Source organism: Astatotilapia calliptera, chromosome 6, assembly GCF_964374335.1.
Source record: "Astatotilapia calliptera chromosome 6, fAstCal68.1, whole genome shotgun sequence".
Taxonomy (NCBI): Eukaryota; Metazoa; Chordata; class Actinopteri; order Cichliformes; family Cichlidae; genus Astatotilapia; species Astatotilapia calliptera.
In genome coordinates, this window is record NC_137427.1 from 37949991 (window position 1) to 37961991 (window position 12001).

The 12001-nt window shown below is 48.3% G+C and overlaps 1 pseudogene; it reads left to right on the forward strand.

The window, feature by feature from the left end:
* The first annotated feature begins 5304 nt into the window (after nt 1-5304).
* LOC113024856 (5S ribosomal RNA) lies at nt 5305-5421 on the forward strand (annotated as a pseudogene).
* The last annotated feature ends 6580 nt before the right edge of the window (nt 5422-12001 follow it).

Consider the following 12001-nt stretch of genomic DNA (forward strand, 5'->3'; position numbering starts at 1 on the left):
CTGTGTCTATATGTCAGGTTGGGTGTCAGGCGCCACCTCTCTGGGGACATCTCAGGCCCTCCAAGGTTTGGAGGCCTATCTCCCCCTACCACCACTTCCCCTGGCAGTGGCGGAACCCCTCAGACATCGGTGCGTTGGTGGTTCTTTGTGTCCGGGGATGGGCGTCCAGGTACACACCGGCTCACTCCTTGGCGGCCGCTTATCGGGGCCTGGAGCCTGGGGCTCGCTCAGGCCACTTCGGAGGTGGGGTGCCCCCGGCCTCTCGGCCTGGGGCTCGGTCACTCAGGCGCAGCTGGCTGCCGGCGGAGCTCACGGGCGCGTCACTGCAACCCCCCCTGGCTTCTGCTCCGCGGCTGCTGGGTGAGCCCTCATCTGGGACTCTCCTCAGCTCTTTCCGGGACAGTGGCGCAGCTGCCCCTCTGTTGGTCTTCCTTGGTCTCTTGTGTTCTGGGGGCCTCTGGATGTCTGGAGTTTTGATCTCCTCCACACCTGCTTCACGCCCTGGAGGACGGGGCTGTGGCCCCCCCACACCCTCTAGCAGATTATTACATGAAGGAACCTTTTAAAAAACAAAAAACAAGCGCGTCCATCCTCACAGGTGTACACACGGGTGATCACACCCACAAACTACACCCTTTTTGGCTCCTACCTCAAAGCACACTGTGTTCTGTTGATCTTATGTGCTGCACAATAATGTTTAACATTTAGTATTTACTGTCATATTCCCATATATCATTGTGATGTTGTTTATTCTATTACTCTTGTTCTCTTCTGCTTGCTTTCTTTTTTCTTTCTCAGCAGGTGATCCAGGTGATTGATATATGCATTTTTTTTCTCTGCCTGTTCTGTTGGTTTTTGTCTTTTGCCCTTCTCTCCCGTTCCTCTTCCCAGCTGTTTCTCTTTCCTTCTTTCTTTCTCCCCTTCTTTCCCCCAGTCAAGTCTGTCCCGTATTCAGTAAGTGAAAATAAAATAAACAATAAAAGGTGAATCAAATGGACCATTACGGCAAGGCTGGGATGGTCAGTTTGGTAAAGTAAATCCGTTGGGCATCTTTCTTTGCCTTTAGACAACAATTCTGATGGCAAAAGAGCCAAACGGGACAGGCCAAAAAAAAAAAAAAAAAAAAAAAGGAAGGCAGCGGTGGCGGAGTGGAGGCAGTTCAGGGGGCCGACCGTGCACATGGCAGCAGCGGCAACAGGGAAACTGTTCAGGCGGCCGACCGTGCGGACAGCAACGGCGGTGATGAGGAAACCGTTCAGGCGGCTGACCGTGCGGACAGCAACGGCGGTGACGAGGAAACAGTTCAGGCGGCCGACCGTGCGGACAGCAATGGCGATGACGAGGAAACAGTTCAGGCGGCCGACCGTGCGGACAGCAACGGCGGTGACGAGGAAACAGTTCAGGCGGCCGACCGTGCGGACAGCAACGGCGGCATCTAGGAGGTCGTCCATAGTGACGATGACGCTCCACCAGCGGCCTGGCAGATGACCGCCGACGTCGAGGCGGCAGTTCAGGACCCGAAGGTGGCGTAGCCGTCGCAGCACCAGACGAGACCAAAGCAGAGGCTGGACCAGGCGCGGCTGAAGCTGAAGCGGAGGCTGGACCAGGCGCGGCTGAAGCGGAGGCTGGACCAGGCGAAGCTGAAGCTGAAGCGGAGGCTGGACCAGGCGAAGCTGAAGCTGAAGCGGAGGCTGGACCAGACGAGACTGAAGCAGAAGCAGAGGCTGGACCAGACGAGACTGAAGCAGAGGCTGAACCAGACGAGACTGAAGCAGAGGCTGGACCAGACGAGACTAAAGCAGAGGCTGGACCAGGCGAAGCTGAAGCCGATGCTGAAGCCGGGCCAGGCGAAGCTGAAGCCGATGCTGCAGCCGATGCTGCAGCCGGGCCAGGCGAGGCAGATGATGATGCTGCAGCCGGGCCAGGCGAGGCAGACGATGAAGCTGCAGCCGGGCCAGGCGAGGCAGACGATGGAGCTGCAGCCGGACCAGGCGAGGCAGACGATGAAGCTGCAGCCGGGCCAGGCGAGGCAGATGACGATGTTGCAGCAGGGGGCTGGACGGGCTCCTCAGGCCCTCCAGCTGACGAGTCTTGGGGCTGGACGGGCTCCTTGGGCCCTCCAGCTGACGAGTCTTGGGGCTGGACAGGCTCCTCGGGCCCCCCAGCAGGCGAAGCAGGAGGCTGGACGGGCTCCTCGGGCCCCCCAGCAGGCGAAGCAGGAGGCTGGACGGGCTCCTCGGGCCCCCCAGCGAAAACAGTCTCTGGACCAGTGGGCACCGGGGCCCCTGGAACACACAGTTCAGAACCAGTAGGCGCACGGGCCTCTGGTAGGCACAGTTCAGAACCAGCAGGCGCACGGGCCTCTGGTAGGCACAGTTCAGAACCAGCAGGCGCACGGGCCTCTGGCAGGCACAGTTCAGAACCAGCAGGCGCACGGGCCTCTGGCAGGGACAGGTCAGAACCAGCAGGCGCACGGGCCTCTGGCAGGGACAGGTCAGAACCAGCAGGCGCATGGGCCTCTGGCAGGAACAGATCAGAACCAGCAGGCACACGGGCCTCTGGCGAACACAAAGCGGACTGCGGCTGCACAGAGCAGTGACTCAGCTCAGGCAGCGACAGCCGGATGCAGTCCTCAGCTGGCTTCTTAACCTCCAGGGGTCCAGAGTCGGCTGGGGGCTGGAACCCAGCCTCTGGGGAGGCCCTGGAGTGTGTCACAGTCTCAGAACTGGCCAGCTCTTGAGGAATGTTTTCAGTATTGTGTGGTTTGTCTCTCACAGCTGGCAGTTCCGAAGTCCTAGTCTTCGGCTGTGGGGTGATGCGCCGACGGCGCGATCGTCGCTTCCTCCCGGGCAAAGCCTCCGGCGGGCCGGGCAAAACCTCCGGCAGGCCGGGCAAAACCTCCGGCGGGCCGGGCAAAATCTTCGCCGCTGGGCTGAGTTGGGAAGCGGTAGCGGCTGGTGGGTGAAGGTGCAGTTCGTTGAGTATGAAGTCCTGTGCGAGCGGGTGAAGAGAGTCCAGCAGCCAGGAGTGAGCGGAGATGAGCTGCTGTAGCCTGGCTTCTACAGCGCGGAGACACTCTTCCCCCTCATGCTCGAGCCATAGGTTAACCAACCTGGAAACAGAGTCAATTAGTTCCTCCCGAAGCTCCTCGGGAGGTGCGGATGCCGCTGGGTCCATGTCTGGTCGGCTCGTACTGTCACGGCTGGCGGAGAGCCGTGTGGAGTGGAGGAAAAGGAGGACCCAAAATGCAGCAAACTGATGATACGAGTGACGTTTATTTACAGGGTGGTAGTGGCAAAAACAGGCAATGAAGCATGAGTAATTACAAACGGAAACCTAAACTGGGAGAAACTAAGTGACAAACCTGAGACCATACAAAAGGGGTGCGGGGCAGAGAGACGCAGAGACAGGAACACCATAGAACGCAGACGAGCCGACAACGAATACAGACCGACACCCACTATATATACACACACAAGGTAATCAGGTAATCGCACACAGGAGGGAAGAACAGCTGATCTGAATACACATGATGACTGGAGGACACAAGCTGAACACAATGACAACAGACACAGACTTTCAGAACAAAACAGGAAATCTAGAACCCGAACCGGACACAAGGGGGAGGACACAGAATAAGTAGAACAGAGGGAAATAATCACAAAACACAAAACGCTGGGTCAACGACCCAGGACCATGACAATATATACATATATATATATATATATATATATATATATATATATATATATATATATATATATATATATATATATATATAGTATATACACTGGGTGAATGTGCAGTAGTAGCAGCAAGCAGGTGAATTCTGTACATTAATATGAATAGACATCTGACTATTTTACAGGATAGACAATATAAACATATTTAAAATTAAAGGAATTGAAATGTACATTGTGCCTTGGTTTAGAGTGTCTGGAAGAGAGTCCTGTCTCAGTCAATTATAGATGATGTGAGAGGGCGGGTGTGTGTGTTTAGGGCACGGATGGCTTGGGGATAGAAGCTCCTCTTGAGTCTCTCTGTCCTTGCCCGGAAGATGCGGAACCTTCTACCAGATTGCAGAAGTTGGAACAGTTTGTTGCCTGGATGGGACGGGTCCTTCAGTATCTGCGCTGCTCTAGTCCGGCATCTCCTGGTGTAGGTGTCCTGAAGCGGGGGGAGAGCAATCCTGCAGCAGCGTTCTGCTGTACGGATCACTCTCTGGAGAGCTTTTTGGTCCTTCACACAGCTGTTCCCAAACCACGATTTGATGCAGTGTGAAAAAAAATGCACAGAAATCAATTATTTTTCAAGAAATATTAAATAGATTCAACATCTCTCTTCAACAAAATTGCAGACTGCACAGATGGTACCTTCCCAAAGGAAAAAGTACTATAGCTTACTAGGGTATATATATTAGACTTAATACTCATTATATACAGTAATTGACTTCTATTCATTTTACATCAAATTAAAACTTTGCGTGTCAGATAATTATTTATTAAAAGCTAGACATTTTAAATGAGAATAAGAAAGAAAAGTATGTCTTTGTGCCCCCTTTTCCCTGTTCATGCCCTATCGGCCCCCCTGGCTAAACTTTGCTAGATCCGCCCCTGCACAGTTACCAGCGTCAGCTACGTAGAAAAAGATCCTGGTGTAGAAAGTAATATTAAATAAATTCTAACAACAACTTATCAAGCTTAAACGTGCTGCTGTTGTTTATCCACTGGTTTCCTCTTTCTGGCGTGAAGTGGGCCAAAAACAAACAAGAGAGACGGACTCGCGACAGAAAAGCAGTTTCATGATTGAAGTAGCAGCAAGAAGAGGCAGTTGCTTGTTAAGCTTAACGCAGGAATGCTTTACAAACATTCAGAGATGGACTTACTTGCTTTACTTCTGTCGGGGATAACTTTGTCGGAGATGAAATGCCGGGTTGCTAGCGAAGCTCCACATGCTAGCCAGACCACCAACAGGTCCCGCATGCCACAGCCACTCTATCACGTGATGCATACTGCTCCTACGTGCTAATGTTCTGAGGCGAGTTACGGCGTGTTGCAAGTTTTGTGAGGTGCTTTCGTGATATTTAATGGATCGGATTACATTTTTAATTTTTCTCCGATATCCGATCCAGTAATTTAGGTCAGTATCGGACCGATACCGATACGTAATATCGGATCGGTCCATCTCTAGTTTAAACCTCTGTATGCTCTTAACTTTTATCTTATCTTTTCCAGTTTTTGTGTTTTTATTTGTTGTACAGTATCCTTGGGTGCTTTGAAAGGTGCTATTTTTAAATAAAAAATGTATTATTATTACCACCCTGAGCACACCTGATCTTGTTTGATCTCAGAAGCTAAGCAGGGTTGGGCTTTGTTAGTACTTGCATGGGAGACTTCCTGGGAATACCAGGTGCTATAAGCTTCCCCTTTTCATGTCATTGAACTGCTTTTGATCCAGAGAAGGAGGGTGTTGAAAGACCCAAAGCAGCTGCCAATTAATGAGGGCACATTAACGACATTCCTTTTGGCTGTTTTCAGCAATGGCTTGTGCTTCCGGGTGAGACCATCCGCACCACACCGGGGCCTGTGCTGCCTGCTGGTGCCATCTCCACCACACCAGGGCTTGTGCTGCTGGCAAAACCTAAGTGAGCCACACTAGGCCCTCTGCTGCTGGCATAACCAACTACAACACACCAGGGCCTTTGCTTCTGGCTGAGGCCAACTAGAACACATCAATTCAATTCAATTAAATAAAATTTTATTTATATAGCGCCAAATCACAACAAAAGTCGCCTCAAGGCGCTTCATAGATACAGAGAAAAACCCAACAATCATATGACCCCCTATGAGCAAGCACTTTGGCAAAGTGGGAAGGAAAAACTCCCTTTTAACAGGAAGAAACCTCCAGCAGAACCAGGCTCAGGGAGGGGCGGGGCCATCTGCTGCGACCGGTTGGGGTGAGAGAAGGAAGACAGGATAAAAGACAGGCTGTGGAAGAGAGACAGAGGTTAATAACAGATATGATTCAATGCAGAGAGGTCTATTAACACATAGTGAGTGAGAAAGGTGACTGGAAAGGAAAAACTCAATGCATCATGGGAATCCCCGGCAGCCTACGTCTATTGCAGCATAACTAAGGGAGGATTCAGGGTCACCTGGTCCAGCCCTAACTATATGCTTTAGCAAAAAGGAAAGTTTTAAGCCTAATCTTGAAAGTAGAGATAGTGTCTCTCTCCCGAATCCAAACTGGAAGCTGGTTCCACAGAAGAGGGGCCTGAAAACTGAAGGCTCTCCCCTCCCATTCTACTTTTAAATACTCTAGGAACAACCAGTAGGCCTGCGGTGCGAGAGCGAAGTGCTCTAATAGGGTGATATGGTACTACAAGGTCATTAAGATAAGATGGGGCCTGATTATTTAAGACCTTGTATGTGAGGAGCAGGATTTTGAATTCAATTCTGGATTTAACAGGAAGCCAAAACAGGAGAAATATGCTCTCTCTTTCTAGTCCCTGTCAGTACTCTTGCTGCAGCATTTTGGATTAGCTGAAGGCTTTTCAGGGAGTTTTTAGCACATCCTGATAATAATGAATTACAGTAGTCCAGCCTGGAAGTAATAAATGCATGAACTAGTTTTTCAGCGTCACTCTGAGACAAGATATTTCTAACTTTAGAGATGTTGCACAAATGGAAGAAATCAGTCTTACATATTTGTTTAATATGTGCGTTGAAGGACATGTCCTGGTCAAAAATGACTCCAAGGTTCCTCACGGTGTTACTGGAGGCCAAGGTAATGCCATTCAGAGTAAGAATCTGCTTAGATACTATATTTCTAAGATTTTCAGGGCCGAGTACAATAACCTCAGTTTTATCTGAATTAAGAAGCAGAAAGTTAGCGGCCATCCAGGTCTTTATGTCTTTAAGACATCCCTGCAGTTTAACTAATTGGTGTGATATATCTGGCTTCATAGATAGATAGAGCTGGGTGTCATCTGCATAGCAGTGTAAATGTATGCTATGTCTTCTAATTATGCTGCCAAGGGGAAGCATGTATAATGTAAACAGAATTGGTCCTAGCACTGAACCCTGTGGAACTCCATAATTAACCTCAGCGTGTGAAGAGGACTCTCCATTTACATGTACAAATTGGAGACTATTGGATAGATATGATACAAACCACTGCAGCGCAGTACCTGTAATACCTACAGCATGTTCTAATCGCTCTAATAGGATATTATGGTCAACAGTATCAAATGCTGCACTAAGGTCTAGCAGGACAAGCACAGAGATGAGTCCACTGTCAGAGGCCATAAGAAGATCATTTGTAACCTTCACTAAAGCTGTTTCTGTGCTGTGATGAGCTCTGAAACCTGACTGAAACTCTTCTATTAAGCCATTCCTCTGCAGATGATCAGTTAGCTGTTTGACAACTACTCTTTCAAGGATTTTTGATATGAAAGGAAGGTTGGATTTTGGCCTATAATTAGCTAAGACTGCTGGGTCTAGAGATGGCTTTTTGAGTAAAGGTTTAACTACAGCCAGCTTGAAGGCCTGTGGTACATAGCCGATTATTAGAGATAAATTGATCATATTTAAGATCGAAGAATTAATTAATGGCAGGACTTCTTTGAGCAGTTTTGTAGCAATGGGGTCTAAAAGACACGTTGATGGTTTGGAGGAAGTAATTATTGAAGTTAACTCAGAAAGATCAATTGGAGAAAAAGAGTCTAACTTAACATCAATGGTACTAAGAGTAGCTGTAGATAATATTACATCTGTGGGATGATTGTTGGTATTTTTTTCTCTAATGATAAAAATTTTATTTGTGAAGAAGTTCATGAAGTCATTACTAGTTAACGTTAAAGGGATGGTTGGCTCAAAAGAGCCACTGACTTTCTGACTTTTTGTCAGCCTGGCTACAGTGCTGAAGAGAAACCTGGGGTTGTTCTTATTTTCTTCAATCAGTGACGAATAGTAAGATGTTCTGGCTTTGCGGAGGGCTTTCTTATAAAGCAGCAAACTATTTCTCAAGGCTAAATGATGATCCTCTAAATTTGTGACACGCCATTTCCTCTCCAGCTTACGAGTCATCTGCTTTAGGGTACGTGTTTGAGAATTATACCACGGAGTCAGGTACTTCTGATTTGAGACCTTTGTTTTCACAGGAGCTACAGTATCCAGAGTCGTATGTAGTGAGGAGGTAAAATTATTAACAAGATATTCGACCTCTGTTGGAGTAGTGTTCAGATAGCTGCTCTGCTCTATGTTGGTACAGGGCATTGAAGATGATAACAGTGGGTGGATTATATTCTTAAACTTAGTTCCAGCGCTTTGAGAAAGACATCTACCTTGATAAAGTCTACTCTCCACTGGTGTGTAATCAATTATTGTAAATGTAAATGTTATCAGGAAATGATCAGACAGGAGAGGGTTTTCAGGAAACACTGTTAAATGTTCAGTTTCTATGCCAAGATCTAGAGTGTGATTAAAGTGGTGGGTGGGTTATTTTACATGTTGAGAGAAGCCAATTAGCATCTACATGGATGTTAAAATCACCCACAATAATTATTTTATCTGAGCTGAGAACTAAATCAGATAAAACGTCCGAGAAATCAGACAGAAACTCTGTGTAAGGCCCAGGTGGACGATAGATGATAACAAGTAAGACTGGTTTCTGAGTTTTACAGCTGGGGTGGACAAGGTTAAACATCAGGCTTTCAAATTAATTTAAAGTCTGTCTTGGTCTTTCGTTAATTAATAGGCTGGTGTGAAAAATTGCTGCCACACTGCCCCCTCGGCCTGTGCTTCGAGATTTCTGGTAGTTAGAATGACTCGGGGTCTTGATTCATTTAAACTAACATAATTATCCTGCTGCAACCAGGTTTCTGTAAGGCAGGGTAAATCAATTTGTTGATCAATTATTAAGTCATGTACTAACAGAGGCTTGGAGGAGAGAGACCTAATAATTAAGAATCCACATTTCACTGTTTTACTCTTTGGTTCAGATGAGGATACAGTATTGTTCTTTCTTTGTGATTGTTTATGTTTAAGTTGTTTATTGCTGGAGGCACCAGGGCCTGTGCTGCCGGCTGAGGCTGTCTACAACACACCAGGGCTTGTGCCGCTAGCAAAAACCATTTGAGCCACACCAAGCCCTCTTCTCCTGGCATAGGCCATCTACAACACACCAGGGCCTGTGCTGCTGGCTGATGCCATCTCCAGCATACCAGGGCTTGTGCTGGTGGCTGAGGCCATCTACAACACAACAGGGCCTGTGCTGCTAGCTAAGGCCATCTACATTACACAAGGTCCTGTGCTGATGGCTGAGGGAAGCTACATTACACCAGGGCCTGTGCTGCTGGCTGAGGCCATCACATCACACCAGGGCCTGTGCTGCTAGCTAAGGCCATCTACATTACACAAGGTCCTGTGCTGCTGGCTGAGGCCATCTACATCACACCAGGACCTAAGCTTGGTAGAGGCCATTTACAGCACAAAAGGGCCTGTGCGCTGGCTGATGCAATCTACATTACACCAGGGCCTGTGGTGCTGGCTGAGGCTATCTACATTACACGAGGGCCTGTGGTACTTGCTTAGGCCATCTACATTATATCAGGACTGGTGCTGCTAGCTAAGGCCATCAACATTGCAACAGGGACTGTGCTGCTTTCTTAGGCCATTTAAATCACACCAGGGCCTGAGCTTCTGTTGGTAGAGGCCATCTACGGCACACCAGGGCATGTGCTGCTGTCTTAGGCCATCAACATCACAGCAGGGCCTGTGCTTTATTGCTAAGGCCATCTCCATCACACCAGGGCCTAAGCGTCTGTTGGTAGAGGCAAACTACATTACACCAAGGCCTGTCCTGCTGGCTGACGCCATCTTAATTGCACCAGGGCCTGTGTTGATGACTGATACCATCAACAGCACACCAGGGCCTGTGCTACTAGCTAAGGCAAACAACATTGCTACAGGGCTTGTGCTGCTGTCTTCGGCCATCAACAGCACAGCAGGGCCTGTGTTGCTAGCTAAGGCCATCTACATCACACCAGGGCCTGAGCTTCTGTTGGTATAGGCCAGTTATAGCACACCAGCACATGTGCTGTTGGCCGAGGGCATCTACAGTACACAAGGGACTGAGCTGCTGTTGGTAGAGGCCATCTACAGTACACCAGGGCCTGTGCTTCTGTTGGTAGAGGCCATTTACAGCAAAACAGCGCATGTGCTGTTGGCTGAGGCCATCTACAGCACACCAGGGCCTGTGCTGCTGGTTTAGGCCATCTACATTACACCATGTGCTGCTCTTAGGGGCGATCGTGGCTCAAGAGTTGGGAGTTCGCCTTGTAATCGGAATGTTGCCGGTTCGAGCCCCAGCTTGGACAGTCTCGGTCGTTGTGTCCTTGGGCAAGACACTTCACCCGTTGCCTACTGGTGGTGGTCAGAGGGCCTGGTGGCGCCAGTGTCCGGCAGCCTCGCCTCTGTCAGTGCGCCCCAGGGTGGCTGTGGCTACAATGTAGCTTACCATCACCAGTGTGTGAATGGGTGGATGACTGGATATGTAAAGCGCTTTGGGGTCCTTAGGGACTAGAAAAGCGCTATATAAATACAGGCCATTTACCATTCACTTACAGGGGGGTCATCAGTGACTTTGTTGGCTGGTGTGAGACCAACGTACTCCAAATCAACGCCGGCAAGACAAAGGAGATGATTATAGACTTCAGGAAGAAGTCAGAATCAGAATACTTTATTGATCCCTGGGGGAAATTATTTTTTGTTACAGTGCTCCATTTTAAACCAACATTAAGACAAGACAGACAATACGCTAACTAAGAATAGTACAATATATACATATATATACATACATACATACATAAGTCACTTATAAATAAATATTTGGAAAAGAAACATGTGTAGTTGTAGCAGCAAACAGTGTGTTAAGTGGATGCGTTGTACAGGGAGATGGCCACAGGCAGGAATGATTTCCTGTGTCGTTCAGTGGTGCTTTTCGGTAATCTCAGTCTCTCACTGAACGAGCTCCTGTGACTGACCAACATGTCATGGAGTGGGTGGGAGGTGTTATCCAACATTGTCTTTATCTTGGACAGCATCCGCTGTCACCCCCTACAACACCGATGAACATCCAAGGGAAAGACATTGAGATAGTGGACTCTTATAAGTACCTGGGTGTTCACCTCAACAATAAACTGGACTGGACTACAAATACAGACGTCCTGTATAAGAAGGGCCAGAGCCTCCACCTGCTGAGGAGACTGAGGTCCTTCGGAGTCTGCAGGACTCTGTTAAGGACATTCTATGACACTGTGGCAGCATCTGCCCTTTTCTATGCAGTGGCCTGCTGGGGGAGTGGATGCACGGACATGGACAGGAGCAGGATTGACAAACTGGTGCGGAGGTCTAGCTCCGTGTTGGGATGTCCCCTGGAGTCCGTGGAGGTGGTTAGTGAGGGGAGGATGTTAGTAAAGCTGACATCCATCATGAACAACCCACATCACTCACTGCATGAGTATGTGAGTGGGCTGAGCAGCTCCTTTAGTCAGAGACTGAAACACCCTCACTGCAGGAAGGAGCGCTTTCGCAGATCATTCATCCCAACAGCAGTTAGACTCTATAACTCCTCAATCACGATGTCATAAGCAGTGTTGGGTAAGTTACTTTAAATTAGTAACTTAGTTACATTACTAGTTACTTCTATCAAAAGTAACTCAGTTACTTCAAGTTACTCGTTACTTTCAGAGTAACTAGTTACTAGGGAAAGTAACTTTGGTTTTACTCAGAATTCTCTTGTTAATGTGTTGCTTCTGTAACTGGATACCCAGCCAGACTACCAGTCTTCTAGCTTGCTTACTTGCCACAAGTGCACTGTGCCACCTACCAATAGAAAGGAAAAAAATAATGTGCACACTTCCATGAGAGAAATCCCACGCCTGGACCGTCGTTGACCGCCGCATGATTCTAGCCTGCTTTTTACATCCAACACAAAAACT